Source organism: Protopterus annectens, chromosome 3.part0 (genome assembly GCF_019279795.1).
Source record: "Protopterus annectens isolate FY-2018-M chromosome 3.part0, PAN1.0, whole genome shotgun sequence".
In the NCBI taxonomy this organism is placed as follows: Eukaryota; Metazoa; Chordata; order Ceratodontiformes; family Protopteridae; genus Protopterus; species Protopterus annectens.
In genome coordinates, this window is record NC_056731.1 from 1907586066 (window position 1) to 1907610690 (window position 24625).

The window sequence follows — 24625 nt, forward strand, 5'->3', positions numbered from 1 at the left end:
ACCTGTGTGCATCTTCCTCCACTCTTGTATGTCACCCTGTGCTCCTCCCTCTTGTTAAAATACGTATTCACCACAGACATATCCATCCTTTTCGCAAAATCCACTATATATATATATATATATATATATATATATATATATATATATATATATATATATATATATATATATAAAACTGACAATATGCTGACATTTAAGGACCAAGTGCTGACTTTTGTCAGTCACCTTTTTATTACAGTAAGAATATTGCATGGTTCAAGCACTTCATATCATCTCTCATCCTTGCTATGACGAGTCCTGCACCTGTGTCCTCCCATATTGACTACTGCAACATGCTGTACACTGGGCTTACTGAGGGTTACCTAGCCTAACATCAACAGATACAGAATTCTTTGGTCAGGCTTCTTTCAGGTACTTCTAAAATTATTCCCTATTAGGCACTGTTTGTCAATTGTGGTTATGGCTGATCTTTAATGTCTTGCATGAAACATAGATGATGTGATATTTTCCTTATAAATTAGTTTAGTTTTGCTATTACAAGTGTTTATATTTGTTCTCCTCCTTGTATTCAATTATGTTGCTTACTGTGCAAATGTTTTATATTAATGTTGAATTGTAAACATTTTAAAAATTCCTAATAAATCAAAATTAAAAAAAAATATTTTGGACTTGACCTTGACTTTTTGGATCCTGCACATTCTAAGTCATTTTTATTTACAAGAGCTCACATTGTCCTATCCCTTGGTGATACTAATCAGACTACAACTTGTGAGGAGCTGCAACTTATTCCCAGGAGACGTAAGGTAGACAAACAACTATCCACATTGCCTCAGCCCAATGTAATCAACTCCCTTCCTTGATACAGGCAAGCAACACTGATGCTTCATTCTGAAGGTTCTTAAAGTTATTTACCAGTCAAAAATTTTAGCCACTGTGACCCATGTGTTGTTCTGTTTTGTTCTGGGCTTTAATATACAATGCAAAGACTTGAGAGCCTTAGGGAATAAAGAACTGCTTAGCACTACCATCCCAAGACTGGGGTGCTCATGTACAACCATTAATCCATTTCTCTCCGGAATTAATTTCTCTCAATACACAGTCTATAAAGCACCACTTCCCCATATTAAAAGTCTTCTTGATGTATAGTAGCACTGCTAATTCCCAGGAACACTCTCCATTCCAAAAAGTCTTTATACCCAACCTTCTGTTAAAAGCTGACAGTCTCTCTTCATAGATTCTAAGTATCCTTTCTCTATCAAAATATCAGTCACCCCTTTTAATCTTCTAGACAACATTGTGGCAAATATATTGACAAATGCATCTTCTCCTTTTAGCATCTCTGATGCTGATGAAGGAACTTTTTTAAACACTTTATTGAATTATCACTTCTGACATAGGCAAATTTACATTTATATAAAAGTAATCAAACTGTATTAACAAGTTCACATTTACAAACATTATGCTTCACATATATTGCTACATATCATGTAACCTAGGCAACATTACATAAATTATTCAATCACTGCCCTTTTTTTTAAAACAAGAAATATCTTTATTAAACTACCACTTGTGACATAATCAATCTTACATTCATATAAATGAAAACAGACCATACCAACGCAATCCTAGTTTCAAGCATTTTACATCACAAACCATATTGACACACTCCCAGTTGCAAATATTATACATCGCTTATAATCTACCCAATCATTTTCAAACATTACATAGCTCATTTAAGTCCTGCCTTCTTTTAAACCTCATTCCTCCTCCACTATGTATTGTTCCCACAATTCCCATTTTTCCTTTGTAGTTTTCTCCTACCCTTTCCTAAGGATCACAATTCCAGATGTTTTATTTCTGTTATTATATTCACTACTTCTAGTATTGTTGGTTTAGATTATGATTTCAATGTTCTAGTAATTGCTTTTTTGGCAGCCACCATAATTAGACACAGCAAGACCTTACCATGCCTTGGCAATTCTGATTCTGTATCATAGCTCAGAAAAATCATTTCCTTTGTCACACTAATCTTCCTGTGACAGTCCCTACTCTGAGCCAGTAATCAAGGACCCTCAATCCCCACCATTGACACCAGTGAGGGACAACCAGGAGCAAAAATGGATACACACAGTATTTTTAGATGCCGCTTTCTGCACCAAGTACAATTTCCCTTAATAGCACACAGGAAGTACACTCCAGACCTGGGGCTGGACTCTCTCTCTCTCTCTAGGCCACAAACAAGACTCCACACTGACCTCTTTGGAGCACTGTGTCCCTGTTCCAAGTAGCTCACACACGCACTTGGATATTTGATTTTCACAGCCACACACACACCTGGGAAAGGCTGGCACAGACTTACCAGCTGTGCCCCCCCCCCCTGCTCAGACTATAAGGTAATTATGCTACCACCGGTCAGCTACTCTAAAGCTCTTACAAGGATACCCAATTATACTATGTAAAATTAATACTAACACAAATGGTAGAGTTTGACCAATGCAGCAAGGCTTTCAGGAGTGGTGACGGTGTCAGTAAAATAAACATAAGTACTCTCAAGATGTTAAAAGTATTTTCTAAAAGATCAGCCACAATGAAAGGTCTAAAAATATTTAATAATAAATAATAAAATAGAAAACAAGAGAATACTGAATATCTAGTTACAATAAACACTAGAGTTTCAATCACAGGAGATATAAAAAATAACACAGATGGATAGATTCACACAGATGCAGAAAAGTAATACTTAACTAATCTCACTATATTTTTCTGACTGACTAAAGAATTATTGTTCACTAGATAAGTTACTTACTGCAGCAAGGCAAGATGAGGTGTGCGGTTATGTAAGATATCTGTGAGAGCTCTTTCCTGTCAGGTTCCGAAAAACAAAGTGCTTCTGCAAGAGTTCCAGAATATCTCTCATTAATATCTAAAAAGTCATTTCAGTGTTGGTTATAGACTGACATCACATCTGGTCACCTAACTCTGGTACAATACACACCCAGAGCTTTGCTAAGATATGTTGCAGCATCTGAAAGCTATAAAACAATTTCAAAAACTTCCACCCTTCCAGGGTAGCCATTAGTTCACCCATAAGGACAAAGTCCTGGTTTTCCCAGACATTTTCGTCTCTGGCTGCAATCAGACCTGTAAGATAAAATCCTTCTGGCCTAAACCAACCCATTTAATTTTCAACCTATTTTTCAAAATTAACTGGACTGAGATTAATCTCTTCCCTTCCAAAATTCTCTTTTAAAACATATACATTGAATCAGTTATAATAATACTGCCTGACATAAATATATATCTCTTTTCTGTCCAGCAGAACCCACAGTTGATACATTTTTAACACAAGCAACTTTACAAATACATTTTAACACAAGCATCTGTACAAATCAGTGTGATAGTCAAATGACATAAAATTCCTTACAAAACTCCAGCTAGCTATGCTGGCATATATTACACATGCACTACCCTATTCTCTCTGGCACATATGATCACACTGCCCACCCAGCATCTCAGACAGTGCATCCCACAGGGAATCCTCAAAGTCTGCAAACTCACCGCACTCCCAGAAAATATGTTCCCTATTAACTTTTTCTTCCCTATCACACCAACATTTTCTGTCTACCTGAGAAAAAAAATTCTCTGGCGTCTACTTGGGGTATACAAATATCTATGTAAACATTTCCAAGCAAAAATCCTAATTCTTCTAGGTTTTATTCCATATTTGGGAGACATACATATATCCTACCATTGTTTCTTTGTGAATTGCTTACCTAATCTTGCTTCCCAATTCTTTCTAACCACCTCTGATTGATGTTTATAGCGATCATTCAGTATTTTATATGCTCTACTAATTATTATTTTTTTAACAGCAGCTTCTGTTCCAGATTATACTTAAAACTCTACCAGTGTTGGTCTTTAGTTTAGGACCTCCCCCCCATCTCTTTCTCTTTGCCTATTCTTTGATATAAGGACACCTTCCTCCTCCAGCCCATCAAAAAATCATTTGGGAAGCAATACTACCTGCATGCTTTTCCTCTTTCAAATAATCAGTAGCCTCCATTACTGCATCTGCAATTTCCCCATGCAGTTTCCACTTATCTTCCTAACTGTATACTCCTACTTCTACATCCATTCTTTATTCATTCAGCTTCCTCTGTGATCATACCCTTTGTTATTCAACTTACTAGAAAATTCTGCTGACACTTGACCTACTTTACTGTTCTTGCAAACCTGTTGCTACTGATTTTCAGTCAGTACCTCCAGCCTTGTCTCTGACTTTTGCAACTTTATTTTCTAAGCCAACATTTTTGCCCATATATTTCTGTGTGCCCACTTCATATGTATTTTCTGATCAAATTCAAGGTGCATGTTTTTCATCACCTCTGCTTCAGCTACAATCCTCAGCTTCTCTTACTTGTCCTTAAATTACTCTCTCTCTCTCATTTTCTCTACCTCTTCATCCATCCCATTGACAGCTCTGCCACCACCATAAATTTCTCTGAAATTCAGCTATCTTCTCTCTCTTTTCTCAGTATCCTACTTCCCAGCATTATCCTGACTTTCCACACTGCCTTCTATCCCTCCTTCTCCACTGCAACCTACCCCTACTGTCATTAACTGACCCTCCAACCATCCTTTCCAACCATACACTCCATGTCTACGGTTATGTTTTCATCCACCATCTAGTCTTACTTCAAGCTTCATATCCACGTGATCAAGTAAACTTTAACACATTATTCTCCAATCTCTACCTTTACAGAGTCCCCTACCAATCTCCAATGAATAAAAAGCCTGTAAGTCAGCTTGCCTGTCTACTTTCATGCATCAAAAATATACCAACCCTTCCTCCCAATTACTTCCACCAAAAATTAAAAAGTTATTGCTTCATCACTCATTCATTTACCACCCCGTCTCTCTCAACATTATGTTGTGTCACTCCATAAAGTCTATCTTATGTAACACCACATTGTAGTTTTCTGCCAGCATCACTTTCACTTTGTCTACCCCTATTAGGTCAATTGCTTTTCTGTACTGTACTTCAAAACCCCCTGGCTCATCATTGTTAGGCAGATATACCAGTTTCACCAAACATTTCTCTTCATTTAACTCCTGTTTCATCAATACTTACCTTCTCTGTCCTCTTTCCACCACCTCACTAAACACTGCTTTCCTCTCCTTTCTTCCCCATGAATATTATCATTCTATTTCCTCCTCCTTTAACATAGTCACTTTCTAATCACATCACATAATTTTCTCACCTACTTCCACAACTCCCTCAACTGAACTTAAATCTCCTAAAGAATAACTATCTCACACCCTTCACTAGTACTTTTACTCCATATTCTCTTCCTCTTTTCCATTCATTCCATGACATAAACCTTATGACATCAGCAAGTTGCTTAACAAGATTTTGTTAAGCACCTCCCAAGCACTGTTAAGATCAAGAGGCAAGGCTGGGGGTACTGATTACAGCAAAAGGTAAAACAGTTTTTAAAGCTGTTAGATACTTCACTCAGCCACACTTATAAACAAAAAGCATGGCAGAAAAGAGTGTAACAACTTTTAAAGCTGTTGGTTCTTCATAGATATGAATGACAGAATGGGGGGGGGCATATCAGATTCCGACCTTTATCTACATACTGTTAGCTGACTCAGACTTACCAGTAACACAAGCAGGACTTTCAGTGAAAGAGACCGGCAGGGGCTCAGTCAAGTGAATCTGTTTCATATGGGGGAGGGGGCACTTGCCCACTCACACTATGACTCTGGTACCTTTGACTTTGTTTGATGACCTGATATCTTGTATGTGCTGACCTCCTCAGCTGAACAGTACCAGATCCACCCATGGATCTGCATAGACTGAGAAAAACAAATGTGGTATGTTTGAAAAGACTAAACAATTGACAGTTAAATATACACCTGAAGACAATACCCTCAATCAGCAAAACCCTTTCAGAGTTTAGCAAGGACAAACTAAGGGGATGTTTGAAAATATTACATTAGGAAAACGATGTGTGTTCTTCAATGCAACAAGAACAGAGCACTTCTGATTTTACTTAAAATGTTTTGATTTACCACTACAAAAAAAAAAAAAAAAATATATATATATATATATATATATATATATATATATATATTAAAAAAACTGACAAGTAGATACCAACTGGGAGGCAACTTAGACAAGAGAGACAAAATAAGGAGTTTCTTGAAGCCACAAGAACTTTCTTCTACCCACAGTCCTCATGCATATGGTTGAAATTATACAAAGTCCATATATAGTGGGGGCCTCCTCCTTTGGATTACAATGTATCTGTATCTTTTTTATTTACTTATTCTAATAATTAAAATTGCATTTTCTGTTTTCAAAGATAAGTATATTGACTAAAAACATGAACTAGTTCACTGGGAATGTAAGTAAATACCAGTAAGGGTTTTATTGCTATTGTTCATATATATTCTTGTTTTCTTTTACAGTATAAACAATTTTCCAAGCTAGAACTCTTGATTTTTCTTTATTTATTCTTCATCCTAAGTATCATTTTTTTCTCTATGGCATGAAGTCAAATAATCATCTTAGACATAAAGCAAGTGGTTTGATGATCTGATGAAAGTCTTATGTGCCATGAGTCTCCATCTACTTTTACTTCCTCATCTGGTGAGAGGAGCAGAACATCTCATTCACATTATTTTCATCAAGTGTCTTATTCTATGAGATGCTTTTGGTGAGTTGTCCATTGGTAGCAACAGTGGATTACAATAGGGGAGATTAGGGTGACATTTCATAACAACATTCTAAACTTGGACTTGCCTGTAAGTTTTGTAAAAAATAAATAAATAAGTTACCATTTGTAAAAAAGATGAAAGTCAGGTTCTAGGGTCATGGGGCCGGCATAAACAGGAAAGCTGCAGTACTGGTATGCAAAATGGCGCAGAATGTACTAGCACTGCAAGAAATACTTGGGCAGCAGGAGAATATTATTTTGCATCTGGTATGTGCTGTAGTGGTTTTGCGAAGTCTGCACAGTAAGTACAGTATAATAAAAAGCCAGCAGGTAAGTTATTTGAAACTTTACTGGTCCCTGGAAGAATTATTAGTTCTGATGTATTCATTCAGAATTATTCATTTGTAGTACACTTAGGATACAAAAACAGTTGTAAATGCTTTAGTTGTGCTGCAAATCATACTTTTGCTTCATGCACTCAGAAAACTTGCTTCTAAGACTATAAGTATGTCTGTAATGTTAAATATATTTCATACTGTTAATGTTATGAAGCATCAGTGGGTACTATTCAGCAGTAGCTGCCATGGTACACAATAAATTTTCTTGTCTTTGCATTCTGTTCCCTAACAAAAAAACACTGAAACAATGGGCACATATTTGCAGGAGTAACCATAATTATTTTATTAATAAAAACAATTGATTTTAGCTTCCCACTGTAAATATATATAATAACCATAAACCACATTACAAATTATAAACTTCACTGTCACCAATCCAACCATGACCTGTTGTTGGGTGGCATCACCTAAAGCCCTCCCAAATGGCCTGCAAATTGATTTGATTACAATAACCATAAGCCACAGATCCTCCCACCGCCACTCCAGTGCCATTAGTAACTGTCTTATTGTTCATCAATACCAAGCAACATAAAAAAGGGGGGAAGTAACAAAAGGTGGGCTAAGGCCATGAAGAGATGCCCACCAGGATGGTAAAGCTTCCATCCCCCCAACTTTTTTTGGGAATACCTTAAGTCAAAAGGTTGTAACAGTATTGGCTTTGATTGTAATTATGTTTGCCAATCTATAACATAACTTAGTATGGTACAAATAGAGCCTCAACAGTTCTCTTTTAAAACAAACTTAAATTCACATTGAATAAGTCCAATCCAATGTTCGATAGGCAGGCTCCATCCTTATTGATCCAAACTGTATCTTTATCATAAAAATCATGATGTTCCAAAGTAAAAACTCCAAAAAATGGGCCTGCTCTTGAAACGCTGTGGTTAAAAACCTTCTAGCCTTGTCTGTAGCTCATTGGTCAAAAGCTTCTTTCCACTGAAGCCTGGGAATAATACTTTATTAAATCATGACTACACCGGGATAAGTGTGCCAAATAACTGCTAGATCAATCACATAAAATGTAGTATATGAGTAGCTTTTTTAGGGATGAAACCCAAATTGTTCCCTACAATATGAATCCTTTCCACAACATTATGATTTTATCACTGTCTAACCCAACGTTAACACCCTTGGGATGGATAGAGTCTCTAAAATGCTTGAAAAATAAATAAATGTCCCAAAATGAGGATGGTTCTAAGACCTAAAAGCAAACAGAATTATTAAAACTAATTATAATTAATTACACTGGTTTATATACCTTAAACAAGAATTGAAGACCACCTGCCTAACCTGCTTCTGAAGATTGGCCTGCTGCTGCTAAATCAGAAGCCCAGCCTATTCTCAAAGAGTGACAGGTGGGCAAAATGCCTAAGGATGTCAAAACTGTAGTAACTTGGGAGGAAAAACCAGTATAGGTAATGATACACCCATCTTGCCACCTGAAGACAGCATTGATCCCTTTACCCAAGGATATAACTCCCTTTAGGTTCTGCCCCAGGAAACAGGGCAGATGTGGGGATCTGGAGGTGTAAGTAGAGAAACTTGATACTCAAGACCTAAATGATCAATTCTAAATTTAATAATCCAAATTAAAACTGCCTAGCTGATGAAAATTACTTCAGACTACCTAAGGGTGCCAATTAATTCTCTCATTCTAAAAGCTCCAAAATATAACCAACAAAACAAAGTGACCCATATGCAGTAACTGAAACATGAGTCAAAGATAGAATGTAAAGCTATGAGAGTGGATTTAAGCAACTGTAAATGGACAGGGAGTCTGAGCATCTCTTGTCCACCCTTAAATTAGTCAGACAGCTCCAACCTTTGAGTACTCTGGCAATAGTCCATTGTTTGGTAACATCAGGAACTTAAAAAATTCAGGCAAATAAGCTTAGAGCTGCTAAAATAATTCTGATAGTGGATGGGTCAAGGCCTCTGTGTTTGCAATGGTGAAAATTAAACATTTTTGGCCATTATATTTACCTTATTTGCTGTAACTCAAGTCAGCAGCTTCTGTACTCACCCCCTTTAAAGTAATTGCACTGTTTTAGTTTTTTTTTTCTTAACACTCTCTGCATCCTGATCCCCCCCCCCCACCCACACTCAACAACTACTATTTCCTAACTGTCTCCCTGACACCCTAAAGCCAATTTCCTTTCTTTTCTAACTCAACACAATACTCACCCCTTCTCTGACTGGTTTTCTAATATTTCCAGTTTCTCAGACCTGGTCCACCCACAACCCCTATCCTAATAATTCTCTCTTAGAAACTGCCACCTTAATTAATACTCAATTAATCGAATCTATTCAAAAACTTGCCCAACCCTCCCAAAGCCATAACCACCCTCACACCACTCACTACACATGCAACACAATCCTTTTCTCTCTTAACACCATCTCCACAGCCTACATCAAGTCCCTTCTACTAAAATTGAAACCTTGTTCTCCCTCTACCGATAACCTACCTCCCTTCTTTAACTCTCAGCTCATTCCATAGCCTATCCTGTCTCTATCCTAATAAAGAGATCTAGCCAAGAGTCTCCACTGAGCCCTCTAACTACAGACCCATTGCCATCCTACCTTCTCTATCCAAAATCCAACTTTACTATTTCTTCACTAGATAACACCCTCATCAAAGCTGAGCCTCACACTAAGTTACTGGGTACAATAATCGATGACCAACTCAAATTTGACATCCATACCCAACGCTGTATCAAAACAACTAATCAGAAACTGGGTCTTCTCTACAGGAATAAGGAATTTCTTTCTTCCAACTCCAAAACCACCCTTGCCCAATCCTATCTTCTTCCAAGTCTCCTCTATGCCTCCCCATCCTAACTCGCCTCCAATCAAACCTTCTCTCCAAACTAGAACAAGCTTATAATAATATAGCCAGATTCGCCAGTAACCAACCTTATAAATCCCATCATTGCCTTGCCCTGAAGCAGCTTCAATGGTTAGAATTCTCCCAGCTCTTACTACTTGCCCAGCTGCAGCTGACATACTCCCTATTCAACAAACTGCTAGCCTGCCCATCACTCTATACCTTAATATTCACTTATACCCCAACCCGATCTCTTTGTAGTTCTGACCAGCACCTTCTAGATATCTATAAATGTAACAAAACTTATGGTAAACTCCTGTGTCCCTTGCGTGGAACAGGCTACCATCTCACATTCATAGCATCTCTAGTTCCAGCTGCTTTAAAACTGAGGTCAAGCACTACTTTCTGAACTCAAAGGCCTGTCCTTGTCTAAATCCTCCATAATCTGCATTTTCCCTTCTTTTTCTTTTCACTACCTGTCTACATATAATAATTCAATGACTGATCTTCTCACTAGACAATACTACATTATGCTACTTGGGAAATATATGTATCAACTCACACTCGCCCACAAACTGGTTAACCATCCTCTAAAGGTCCCATCCCTCCAGTATCTACTCCAACCCTATCTCACCACCAGACCACTACGATCCAGCAACAAAAATCAATTACAGGTTACTAGAGCCAATGACACTGCTGGAGAAGCACTATTCTCCAGTGCTATATAGCCAAATTATGGAACACCCCCCCCCCCACAATAACCTCTCTACCATCATGCACCCTCTTCAAAACTTTACTTAAAGCGCACCTAAAAACATGCTGGCTATGCCCTTGTAACTCTCCCCTCTAACTTCTCCCACTCCATCTACCCTCTACCTCTCTTCCACCCCACAAACTACCTTTGATTACAGCAAGCTCTGATACTTCCATGCCTATCTACTTATTATATGGCAGTGACTTCTTATTGTAACAATTGCTAATATCTGCTATGACTTCGTGGATAGAACAGATGCTAGTTAACTACTGAATGTACTATGTTCTTCATCTGTAACGATGTTTGTAATATTTTAATTGCTAGGATTCTTAATCTGTAGCTAATGTCTGTAATATTTTAATTTGTGGAGCTTTTCTCCCCAGGCCTCGGCTGAAAATGGACCTGCATCCAGTCAGACATTCCCAGTCAACAAATGTAAATAAATAAATATTGTAAATACTTAAATGTACTAATTGCATTTACTTCATTTTTTATTACAGTTATTTTTTCTCCTGATTACTGCATATGTAATTTTTGTTTATGTTGTATTGCTGCACTGTTTTTCTTGGGTTTTGTATACTGCCTACTACGTTATCTTTCTATGTTTGTATTGCTGGAGCTTTTCTCCTCGGGTCTCCACTGAAAAGGGGCCACTGGCTCAGACACACTAACCCAGTTAACAAATGTCAAGTAAATAAATAAATATTAAAATAATGTAAAATAGTAGCAAAATACTAGAGCCCGTCCTGATTATCTAAGTTGCTAAAGAATAAGGCAAAAGGTTTTAGAGCTGTGCTGTAAGCTCTGTTCATGTTGCTCGACCAAGAGTTCCAAAACTAATCTAAATTTAACAATCTCTGATCAACCAAATGCTTATATGGAATCTGAGTGGAAAACAAGTCTGCATGAGGAGCACACCTTCTGAACTGTTGCACCTGTAGCTGAGAAAGACCATCAGCTAGTTTAGTTTTGGATCTGCTGATATGTTCCACTATAAAGGACAAGTTGATCTTCAAGGCAGTGAGAACTTGAAGGGGTAGGACAGAATTGATCCAAAAGTTCCTAGAAGAATTTTTGGAAAGAACCTCCACCACAGCCTTATTCTCAGATTTGAATACTATAAGATTGTTCTTAAACTGATGCTGCCATATTTATATAGAAACCCATATGGGAACGTTTCTAAAAATTTAATGTCTTCCAACCTATTAGTCAACAAGAGTTTTGGCCATGACTCAGAAAGCAATGCCCTTTAAAATATCCTCCCTCTGCCAAACTTGCTAGATTCATCAGTGAACAATTGAAGATTTTTTTTCAGGTGTATCAAATAACACAATTACACCTGTATTTATACTAACCATCACATGATCACATACTAAAACTCTTAAAGACATATAGAAATATAAAAATGTTTCTTTAAAAACATAATATATATACATAAATAACTTTACATATAACTGTCTATATAGATAATTAGCAAATACATATAAAAGCATTATATATAATTGTACTATCTGCACAGTGGTCTGTTTTTTAAAGTAGGTGTTAGTGGTATATGGTCATTCAGACCATGCCCATCATTTGCTCTCAGCCTCACTATCCAATTAGTTTCTAAATTTTTGGTTCTTACCCTGATATCACCACCCCTTAGACTTTCAAAGCATCTACCTATCACTCTGAATGTAAAGGTATGCTGTACACTGGTTTCTTTAATGTGTTTAGCTAAGGCATTAAACATACTCTCCTTTTTTATGTGATATATATGCTCTCTAATTCTATCCCTAAATAACCTATCAGTTTTCCCTACATAAAATTTACTACAAATATTACAGGTAGCCAAGTAAACCACATGGGAGGAATCACATTTAGCACTGGTTCTAAAGGTGTATAATACACCTGTATCAGGATGTTGAAATATAGTGCTTGTATCTATAAATCTACAGAATTGATATTTAGTACATGGTTTCGTGCCTGGACTATCACTCTGCATAATATGATCTCTGGGGGTACATAGTTGTCTTCTTAAAGATTTCTTGTTCTTGAAAGTAAATTGTGGAAATATCCCTACCAACTTACTTACTTGTTTATCAGAGGTTAATATATTCCAGTGTTTATTAATAACATCTGTATAGTTGTTTTATATTCCTAGAGTAACTAAAACACAACTTAAGAGGTTGTGGAGTTTTAGACTTTATTTTCAGCATATTGCTATCTATCTGTTTAGAAAAATAGGGTTTGGCTCTAATGTGTCTTAAATTTCTAACATAATTCATACTTGAATCAATCAACTTCTGATCATAACCTCTTTCTAATAGTTCTATTTTTGTTGTATTAAGTTGTACCATAAAATCACCCTCTGTGGCATTTAATCTAGAGGCTCTATATGCTTGATTCTGTGCTACATTTCTAAATATGAATTGGGGATGCATACTATCTCTTCTGAGGAGATTATTTACGTGACATTCCTTCCTGTACATTTTAGTACTTAAGTTACCATCCAATTCTTGTGAAACTAGAACATCCAGAAAATGTATTTCTCTATAAGAATAATTCATGGTGAACTTAAAGAAACTTGTTGAAACATTAATATAATTTACAAAAATCTTGAGCTCCTCTAGAGAGCCTCCCCATAACAAAAAGAGATCATCTACAAATCTACGAAAGAACAGGATTTCATTCCTGTATTCACTTGTCAACAAAATATCTTTCTCCCATCTTAATACATTCCCATGACAACGCCATGACATTACCAATAAATTCTATCTCTAAACACAAACACATTATTTTCCAGCACCAACCTCAGTAACTTTCGTGTTAACTCCATTGTGTTATAGTCATATTTCCCATTTTCACTCATTAATTCAACCACACTATTAATTCCATAGTCATTAGGTATTACGGTAAAGAATGAAACCAAGTCAAGTGTTACTAGTAACATTTGCGTCTTATCAGTATGTTCACAAAAATTATATAAATCTCTTACAAATTGTTCAGTATCTTTCAAAATGTGGTTTGATTGATTAATAAGATTTCTAAGGGATTTTTCCAGGTAAATGGAGATAGATTCAGTACACCAGTTTCTACTGGCTACAATAGGTCTCAGAGGGGGGGGGGGTTCTCCTTATTTTTGTGTATATATATTTTTAAATACCACTCTTTTGGATCTAAAGGAAAGATGTTTCAAATAAAAATAAGTGTTTATATACAATGGGTATAAAACGTATACACACCCCTGTTAAAATGCCAGGTTTTTGTGATATAAAAAATGAGACCACAATAAATCATTTCAAAACTTTTCCCACCTTTAATGTGACCTATAACCTGTACAATTCAATTGAAAAACAAATCTGTTATGGGAAAAAATATAAAAAAATAAAAAACATACATTAAGCTGGTTGCGTAAGTGTGCACACCCTTAAACTAATACTTTGTTGAAGCATCTTTTGACTGTTGTAAACATGGGAAATATTTTTTGCCTTAACATCACAGGACATTTGTCATTTTCAAGCATTTTTTGCAAGAAACAGCTCCCCAAATAAGACTCTTCCTGTGTAACCCTATCTGAACCTCAGGGACAAAACCAACAAATAAGTGACCCAAATGGATTCTAAATCAGGATGCTTGTTATTTGTTGCCATTATATACCTTTAAAGCAATTTCACTTAAGACACTTTTTCTTTGGGAGTTCAATCCAGTTTAGTTTTTGGAGGACTATACAATGGTGAGCTCTATGGGGAAGGTTTGCGGCAAATTTGGCAGTTTTATTACAGCAAGCTTCTAGACTATTTAGATCAGACTTATGAAGGTTTGTGAAGATTTGTGAACAATAGAGAAGGGTGGAAAGTAGGTGAGTTTTGGCCGTAGTGATTCTAATATGGTTAGAAAGATATGATTTAGCCTTGTACAGAGCACCTAATTTTCTGTGGACTTTTTTGATTGTTAAAGTGATAAGTCTGTCAAATTTTAAGTTACAGTCTAGGGTAACACCAAGGAGTTTATTATATTCGACAGGTTCAATTTTTGTACCATTAGAGGTGAAGATAGAGAGATGCTTTTGTTGTTTTTTATTGGCAGGATTAGGAAAATATCATCAGTTTGGTCTTGTTAGAGTTTAGTAATAGTTGGTGGTCTGAGAGGTATTTTTCAATGTTATTAAGGGCAGTCTGAGACTTTCAAAAAAGACGAATCCAATGGGTGAAGCAAAGGCAAATGTTCAACAAGTTGGTTAAAATTCTCACTTGAAAAAGCTCGGAAGAGTCCGAGTGAAAGCGCTTGTGTTATATCTTGTTGTTTGTTCTACCTGGAATAAAGAAGAATTTTAACCAACTTGTTGAACATTTGCCTTTGCTTCACCCATTGGATTCGTCTTTTTTGGATTTGCTCTTTTTTCACATTTTGGGTTTCAGTCTGAGACTTTACTTGGAGTTCATTTATGGAGGGGGCAGAACAAATAATAGAAGCATCATCAGCTTATTGTATGATACAGGCAGATGATGCTGCAGTATAGAAGGTTTAGATAATAAAGTGAAATGGGCCTAAGACAGAGCCCTGTGTGACTCTGACAGTGATGGGCAAAAGGGGTGACAGTTTATATTCCCATAAGGTGGCTTGTTTACGGCTGGAGAGGTAGCTGTGGAACCATTGAAATGTATTGGAGCTGAAATTGAGAGAGGCAAATTTGTTTAAGAATATTTGATGGGATATATTGTCAAAAACTTTTTGACATATGTTATCTCTCAGTTTCAATGCAGAAGCAGACACAATGTCTAGAGCTAGAGTTTTTCTATTGTCTGGAAAGAAAAGTAATTACTAGGTTTAAAATGTAAAGTGTTATATTATTTATGACTTCAAAGATCTGGCAAACATCTGAGTGATATGTATTTTTAACACAGATATGTTAAAATTCTACTAGTTTCTGTTTTAGCCTGGGAACTGAAGTCAGGTGACAAAAAGTGATGTCATCCAGACTAACCCAGCAGTAAAATGTGATATTAATTTAAGAACTCTCTCAAAGAGAGACTGTACATTTTGTATTTTGTCTTTGACCTGGAAATATCCATTCATCATCATCATCATCTGCACTTGGCTTGCTCTGTAAGTAGGATTTAGGGCATGGTATCTCTTTTAGATATAGATAAGAATATAGTAAAGATGAGTTTAGATGTCTTCTGAATTTATATGAGACTGTCCTGCAATGTTGTTTTAAAATATTTCCTGTGATTTTGAACTCTGAAATAACTGTGTTGATTGACTGAGCATTGTCTTGTTCTGTTATTATTTATTATTAAATATATTTAAACCTATCTTTGTGGCTGATATTTGTGAGACATATTTAAGCTCTTAGAGTACTTGCATATGTATTTGGTGACACTGTACAGGTCTGTCCTACTGCCTAGTGCTTGGTCAAAACTACCATTTGGATATAGTAACATTACACAGTAGGATTGGACACCCTTTGGTATGGGCCTTATAGTAGCTGATAAGGGTGGCTGGTAGTAGCTGGGACTACCTTATAGTCTTGGGAAAAGAGCGCATAGCTAGTAAACCTGTGCCACTCTTTCCCAGGTGTGTGTGTGTGTGTGTGTGTGTGTGTGTGTGTGTGTGTGTGTGTGTGTGTGTGTGTGTGTGTGTGTGTTTGTATATCAATCAAATCTCAAAGTGTCTGTGTCAGCTACTTGGGCAGGGACACAAAGCACTGGTTGGACAGAGAGGGTGCTGGAGGTCTTAGTTTGGCCACTCTGCTGAGATCTCAACCCTATAGCTGTGCCAGTGGGGAATCTTATTGGGGATCTGGAGAAAGATGGAAAAACTAGCCCCAGACTGACTGTGATCTCTGTGTGCTCTTAAGGGAAATTGCACTTTACTGTATGTGTACTTGTCATCCTCCCAATGTTTACGTCCCCTAGCTGTTGCCAGTGGTGAGGACTGAAGCTCCTTGATTACTGGTCCAGTGCAGGGGGCATCACACAGGCATTTCCCCTGAACTTTCTCCTACTTTTCATCAGCTTACCCACATATATATATTCTTGCAGGGCATCTCTACAATTACCATTTATGGCATATTTTGTCCAGCATTACTTGTTTATGTACTACTTCCTCATAAATCATTAAGTATACTGTTTTTTTGTTTATATTTTCTGGATCCCATGTAGGTTCCTAGGTTCATAGGTGAATACTAGGCTAACTGCCCTAAACAGCCATTGCAAGCCTAGACAATAACCCAGGGTCAGAATGAAACCTTGTACCTTGTGTCTATGAGGTGAAGAACTTAACTATTATGCCAAACCCCATTATGTCCAACAAGGCTTGTCCAGTTAGCAAAATGTAAATAAACAAATAATTCACATTTAAAATTGCATCTATGTTCAGCTGTCAGCTGCATGCATTTTTGCTTACTGTTTTTGGTTTCTGCTATTTCCAAATCAGTATACAGACATTTTCATGCACACACACATAATAGTCATACTATTTATACGGCTACACAACTTAAGTCTATAATACCTTGAAACACTAATTCCTAATTTTGTTTAAGTAAACACTGATTACCTGAAATAGTTACACACATTAATTTGCCTTAACATATGCAAACATTTTGCTTTTATGCAACTCAGTATTTGTTTTCCGATTTTCAGCATTCATTCATTAGCTTGACCCTTTCTAATACAAAAAGCACTGTATATTATCATTAAATGCATTACTTATAGTACAAAAATCTCTTTGAATATTTTCCCTTTTTAAATAACAGGTAACTATAAATTCACTATGTATTAAATGTCGCATTAGTCAACAATTAATATTTCTCTTTGAGAAGTCACTTTTAATGTTTGCATACACTAGTATCTGATCCCTGTATTGTTTTATCTTTAAAAATCAGTTTATCCCCCAAAATCTCACGGAGTAAGAAATTTTATGAAGGCCTTTGAAGGAATTTTTGTTATACAGAATAATTTATAGCCTCCTTATTTGCTGGTATCTTACTCATAAAACAATCAGTCTGTCACCTTGGTCATCCTGTGGATTTCTTCTTACCCACTGCACCAGAACTTCTTTTTCATCCATTTTAGCTGAATGCTGCTGCTTTCTTAAACTGGAGATGAATGTTGCACACAAACTGGCTTCATTATCAGATTGCTGAGGCACAACATAACACTACAGTGGCAGTACATAAAAATACTGAGACACATATGTATTGGATATGCAGCCTTTACATATTGTTTCTGTGGGACAATAATGGGCCCACATTAATGCAAGTATGATTTAGTGAGTGCAAACTATAGACTACCTAATCAGCTAAGCTCCACCCATAGACAGTGTACCCTTTCATTCACTTTTTTTCTCATGATAAAGTCATTGTTTCAATTCTTTTTTGGGTACCCTATACCTGCTGATCAGGTGGCCGGTCCCTGAGATGGCCAATTTGTTCCCTAACCAGGTAAGAAGCAGTCATTCTCTGCCTTTATCCAGTCTCCAGGAGGGTTTTCTTATGCTCATACTTCTATTCCTCTGTGCATGTCTGTAAGGTCCCAAGGGATGGGCATAAACGAGGGTGATATGAGGGCTTATCATGAGTGATACTATCCCACAGGCCCAAGCCACCAAACCTAACTTTGACAGATGCTTCTGTTATTCTCTGTTCTCCATCAGGGATTGGAGTGGAGTCCCTTTTATTGACGCAAAATTAAATTCTACAAGGGAGGCTAGTTCTTTGGTACAGGCTATCTGCAGTTAACCTACCTTAATCTCAGCTAGTGAATTGTTGACTAAATTGAATTGTTTCTGTTCTTAACGTTTCTGCTGTCATTGGAGTGATTCACTTGCAGTGACCTAATTTAGATTACTATTAACTGAAACTTGATACAGTATAAAAATGCAACTGCTTTACCCACGGTTTCCATAGGGTAACTTTCTGGTATTTATTGGGATGAATCATGAAAGCAGTTCCTTATTTAGTTATCCTAAGGTTGTTGTGGATTGGTGCAAGGAACTGCATGGATTCTTAGAGCTAGATCATATACAGAAGCATTACTTCTGTAAATAACTGACATAATAATAAAAAATATTATTCGCATAATCATTTTCTAAGCAACTAACTGTAAAATATTCAACTTGTTTTTTTCAGCTTTAGCTACATGGAAGATGAAAAAGCTGACATTTCCTAACAATTAGATATGGCAGTTGTTTTTGAACAAGGACACACACTTTCATATCAAAACACAAGGTATTATTGTTGTCTACATTCACCGCTAACATGTTGTATAAGTGTAAATGCATTACAGAGTTCTAGTCCACATGACACTCGTTAAACCATCATTATGAGCAGAACTATTACATAAAACCACTGTAATGCTTCTTTCCTGAGAGGTAGTTGTTTAATCAGGCCCAATATAAAACCATGAATAAAACTAGCATGGAAAGAGTCTCAAGGCCTGCACTTATGTGTAAGGGAGCACGTTAAATCAGTATTGAAAATGCTGCCAGTGCAAACAGGTTTAATGCATCCAGATGAAAAAAAAAGGATTAAGTCCATTGCTTTTATTCATATGTTTACTCTGTCTGCTAAAACAGATAGTGTGTCTTGCTATAAAATCTCAAAACTCAGTTATGTTCCATATCACTTTGTTATTTAATAATAAGGACGTGAACTCTTAGAAACCAGTTGCTGGCTTATCGACTGATAAGAGTTGAACTGAATGACCTGGTTACAACCTTTCTAGTCAGTTTTAAAATGAAAAGCTATGTTGTCACTATATTTTTTTTCTGTTACTGGAAATACATTTTTTGTAGCAGATCTAAATCTGTACATTTTTTTTTTGCTTTCATATAAAAGAGAGTAAGCAAACAACAATTTTATTTACCTACAAGGAGGTCAATTTAGACTTTATTAACATAAACGTTATATGTTTTTTTTTTCAAAGATATATTCTTGCTCCTATTATAGAAGAAAAAGGATGTGAGCTTTTGTATAATTCTAAAAAAGCAGTTTTGTGACTTGAATTTTCATTTTCAGAACCAGCAGTTAGAATTGTAATAGTTAAGGGTGCAGTTCAATCCTTTAAACTTATTACTGTCAGTCTGTACTTCTGTTCAGATATTAGTATATCACAAGAAAATATATTTTTTTCTAGACTCAGTAATGTTGTTACATTAATTCATTTAATTTTTTTTGACTGAAGAAGCCCCACTGGGTAATTGTAATTTCAGATGAAACATGGGGAGAAAAATTCTCAAACAGATATAAGGAAATATACAAGCCACAAAAAGCAGCAATCTCTTACTTAATACATCTACATGTTGTATGATAATATAGACTCAGGAAACAACAGAAAACAGTCATTCATTAATATATTGATTAAAAAAAATACCTGAGTGAAAACATGTTCTTATACTAGGAAACTGAATCAGACAAAGGGGAAGCCACCACTGATCCTGGGAACTATCGACCTATTAGCCTGACGAGCCTGGTCTGCAAGGCCATGGAACGTATCATCATGGAACTCATAAACAAAGATATTGGTAACCTCCAAACTCTGGATCCCACCCAGTTCGGTTTTGTGAAAGGCAGATCATGCCTCCCGAACCTGATCAATTTCTTTGAGGCAGTCACCAGAGTCGTAGATGAGGGTAAGGTGGTTCACACAGCCTATCTTGACCTCACCAAGGCTTTTGACACCATCCCCCATTCTGGAATTATAGCTAAACTCACTAAACTAGATATAAATCCCTACATCACAAGATGGGTTGCCAACTGGTTCACTGACAGAACCCACACTGAAAAAGTTGCAGACTCCAAATCTGACCTCAAAGCAGTGACAAGTGGAGTACCACAGGGTTCCGTCCTGGGACATCTCCTGTTTGGTATCTACTTCTCTGAAGTACAGGCTAACACAGAAGGCCTCTGGCTAATGAAGTTTGCAGATGACTGCAAACTAGGAGCCATAGTCAAGTCCCCAAATTATGTGGACATCCTACAGAAGCGTCTCGCTGAGACAGATGCCTGGTGTCAGAGTCATAGCCTCAAGCTCAATGCCAAAAATTGCAGTATCATCCCCTTTGGTAAAAACTCTGTACCCATGAACTACCACATAGGCAGCAATCTACTTAACACTGAATGTGTGATAAGAGACCTTGGGACCCAGGTGGACAGTAGTCTCTCCTTTGATAGTCACATCGCCACAGTAGTCAGGAAGTCCTTCTACATGGCACAGCTCATCATAAAAAGGTTTTCATCCAGGAAAACAGAGGTCATTGTTCCCCTCTACTTGACATTCATTAGACCCATTATAGAATACAACGCCCCTTTAGGAATGTACCTCACAAGACATCTGCAGCAGCTGGAAAGGACACAGAAGTACCTCACAAAGAGGATTACTGACCTCAAACAAATGCCCTACACTGACCACCTCAAAAAACTCCAGCTTTACTCCATAGCATATCGCCTACTCCTAGGTGATCTCTGCCTAACATATAAAGCTATGCCAAACCCAGAGCTGTTGGACATGCTACACCTAAAGAAATCCCAATCCCTCCAAGCTACATGCTCTAGGAACCTAAACCTTGTCACCACAATAAACAGGACATGCTGGAGGGATAGATTCCTATCCCAGAGACTTCCCATACTCTGGAACAAGCTACCCATCTATGTCAAGCAAAGTTCTTCATTAGCACTCTTCAAGAAAAATCTTGGTGAGTGGATGGGAAATAGGAAATACACCCCGGGGATCACTTCTTTGTCTCTGCTCAACAGTGGCACAGGAAAATAACTTTCTTAGGTGGCAGAAGCCAGGGAACCTTCTTGGCTAGGCTTACATAGGCCCTTGGGCCAATAGCCTAGTACCTACCTATGAACCTATGAACAAATTGATGGGTACCCACAATGTGAATGGCAATGGATATTTTGATCTGTATTAGAGGAATGGTTACATGAAGAGAGCAGCTGAATCCATGCACAAAGCAGATGGAAAATATAAAAAAATGCTTTTTTTTTGTAGTCAAGCTTGATGTTAGCTTAGATATCTAAAGCTGTTAGTCAGGTTGGAAGGTTTTTCTGGTCTGTGATGAAGGAATGGGAAAAGGACCTTATTTTCAAACTTAGAACATTCAGTCCTTGCTAGGCGTGTACCTGGACAGAGATTGGTAAGATGACATTTATATGTGAACACTGACTGGATGATTTGGAGTCATCCTTGGAACTTGTCAACTTTTGCAGTACTTTAAGTTTTGGGTAGAGATACAGCAGACTTTTCATTCCTGTTATTTGTGACTTCCATTTGCTATGAGCATACACATTCCCATAGCTACAGCTCCATTAAGTAGCTCAGGCAGCAGTAATTATTATTTCAGTTACTTATTGTCAGGCCATTGGTCTTTGGTATGGCATAAGTATACGAAGAACGTTTTTTGTCAGTATCTTTAGCTATGGCCTGTGCATGCACTACTGCCATAAATAAGTTTTGATATAAAGAGATTATTTGCGAGTGTAAATCCTGTAGAAGAGGAAAGTTGTTTATTAATTCTGTAAAGGGTACCAAGTGTGTGTGTGTGTGTGTGTGTGTGTGTGTGTGTGTGTGTGTGTGTGTCTTTTATTATACTGTTGATATAGGCCATAATGGATAGCTTGTTATTAATAATAATTCATAGATATTTATAGTGATAAATGATTTCAATAACTGAATCACTGATGTGCAATCATTCTATGGGATGGATGCTGCCTTATTGCCAGAGAAAGCATGTTTTTTTTCTCTGATTATGAGTTTAGATTCATGCAGCCAGTAAGAAGATGAGCGTGCATGACATACTGATACTTTGAGTGCTACCATGGAAGAATGGGCAACTTATATTTAGAGAATAGAACTCCAGCATATACTGCATACATGATAAATAATAATAATAATAATATTAATATAATTACATACAGTATTAAGAATAGCAAAAGAGTTACAGTATTGCCAAAGATAATAGCATTACAATGTATGAAATGCTGCAGAGTTTAGTAGCACTGGCTAAGCTATCTTAAAATATTTAAAAGACTATGTAGGTACCTTAAGGAAGTATTTGAATATGAAATGCAAAACATGCTAGGTTCCATGAAAGGAATCAAATTTAAGCAGTTTGAGGTATATGGCAGAGCTGCACCAATTGGCTGAACACTGCCAGTATGAAGAAAAGCCATTAGGTGCATTAAGAGATAAATCTGTGCGCAGTACATAGTGTGGAAAGACAAAATAAGCTGGTCTGTAATGAAGATGTGACAGTTGGCTGAGTATTAAATGGCAGAATGTACTGAAGTAGCAGCCAAAGGTAGATTAACATTTCAACAAAAGTTTGCTTGTGAGATCTACTATTGGACAAAATGTCTACTAATTCTTCTGACAGACAGCAATTTTATATATCCAATGTTTGTTGGTTTAAACAAAAAAATATTATAGAATAGATCACAAGAACAGCCATAGTAACATAAATTGCATGTGAAAAAAAAGAATAAAAATAAATAAAGGGTACAAGGCAACAAGCCTGGATCAAGCTATGAGTACAAAATGATAGATATGGATAGTTAGCAAAAGTTAAACAAAATAGATGCAGATGTGGCTGACGAAATTGATGACCCAATGTGCTATATTGTAGAAATACAGTTCATTGAGTCATTAGCTGGTCTAATCCAGAAGTGTCATTATTTGGTCTAGTCCAGAAGTGGCAGAAATAAATCTCAAAATTAAATTTTATAGATTAGTTGTTTGCCAAATATTTTTGTAGAGTATGAGAAATTAGTTTCATATTATTTTCATTAAATAAGTCTGAGGTTTTACCAAAAAATATATAGAGTTAAGAAGGTGTCTTCAATGGGCAGAACAGCTGCATCTGTAACATATGAGGACAAAATGCAGAATTTGAACTTATTTGTATGTACTATAGGGAAAACAGCACTGTACAATAGAGTAGATAAAAAATATGCACTAGCAACCTATTAAGAACTTACAGGTGGCAAACAAGGACAGAACAAGCTTGCCATGGCTATGAAGCTGTCACAATTACTGGCAAATGCCAAGTAAATCTTTAAGAAGGACATAGAAACATTATACAGCATAAACAACAAGACTAAACAAAAATTACAGCTGCTATTTCTCTGTGTGATGGTATTCTGTAAGTGCTGATGCTGTGCAAATGTATTCCAACAGCACATGAACAGAAAAAAAGTCCCATATGCTAAAAAATGCAAGTCAGGATGTCAGGAGTATACAGTGGGGAAACAAACTCCTGACTTCCTCAGGAAATAAAAAGAAAAAAAAAACAGAAAAGAACCAGCAGAAAGTGTTGCATATTATGCTAGGGTTGGAATATACATGCTGAATGTATATACAGCACATCCTTTGGATGACACTTGCAATAGAGAAGCCATAGATGAATATTAAGATGCATTTAAACAATCCCCGGGATTCATGAAGCTCGGCGCAAGGCCGGTGTAAGGCTTGCGCCGGCGGTGCAGTGAATAGTCGGCATAGCAGCGCCATATGCATAGTAATGAGTGCGCGCCGCAACCACGAACCGTCGTGGGGCGTGGCGAGCCAAGTAGGATGCGTCGGGCGTGGCCAAGCCGGCAGGCGATGAGCAACCTAAAGTGCTGACTTCCACAGGCCGCCCGTAATAGTAACCGCACCAGCCAGGGCCCGTGGAGAATGAAACGTACGCAGACTATGCAACATAGTACCCGTCCTAACAAAACGGAGAACCAAACATCAACCCACGAAGCCCTAAGTGTACCCGTCCAAGGAACAAAGGATACGCATAATACCGTGTCCGTCCCGCAATGCACTGTCAGTGGGCATACCCAGTGAAGGTGTACCGCAGCATGTCAGCGCGCCGCACCGACATAGAAGTAGCGACATGGGCATGGTCACCAGCAGTAGTGAGAGTACACAGCCGGGTAGCTGTG